Source organism: Poecilia latipinna, unplaced genomic scaffold (assembly GCF_001443285.1).
Source record: "Poecilia latipinna isolate Pla-1442-1.1 unplaced genomic scaffold, P_latipinna-1.0 Scaffold13724, whole genome shotgun sequence".
Classification (NCBI taxonomy): domain Eukaryota; kingdom Metazoa; phylum Chordata; class Actinopteri; order Cyprinodontiformes; family Poeciliidae; genus Poecilia; species Poecilia latipinna.
Window position 1 is genome coordinate 1 of NW_015126340.1, and position 428 is coordinate 428.

Consider the following 428-nt stretch of genomic DNA (forward strand, 5'->3'; position numbering starts at 1 on the left):
CATGCCTTTCCCTGACCGGCAATCGAACCCGGGGCACGGCGGTGAAAGCGCTAAATCCTGACCACCAGACCATCAGGGACCATATTTCATGATAGAAACTATCAAGTGAACTTTGATGATCAATACCAAGAGTGCTTTGAAGATGTGATGAAAACAATGAAGCAGTTAACATAAACATGAATTTCCATGACCGGGAATTGAACCCGGGCTGTGGGGGTGAAAGCGCCAAATCCTGACCACTAGACCATCAGGGACCACATTTTGTGATAGAAGCTATCAAGAGATCTTTGATGATCAATACCAAGAGTGCCTTTAAGATGGGATTAAAACAATCATGCAGTTGAAAATGCCTTTCCTTGACCGGGAATCGAACCCGGGCCGCGGCGGTGAGAGCGCCGAATCCTGACCACTAGACCATCAGGGACCTT

At 47.7% G+C, this 428-nt stretch overlaps 2 non-coding genes across 2 annotated transcripts; both read right to left on the reverse strand.

The window, feature by feature from the left end:
* Window positions 1-182: 182 nt before the first annotated feature.
* Window positions 183-254, reverse strand: trnae-uuc (transfer RNA glutamic acid (anticodon UUC)). Its single transcript has one exon. It is a non-coding gene; the product is annotated as a tRNA-Glu (tRNA).
* Window positions 255-352: 98 nt separating this feature from the next.
* trnae-cuc (transfer RNA glutamic acid (anticodon CUC)) lies at window positions 353-424 on the reverse strand. The gene has a single exon. It is a non-coding gene; the product is annotated as a tRNA-Glu (tRNA).
* Between the last annotated feature and the right edge of the window lie 4 nt (window positions 425-428).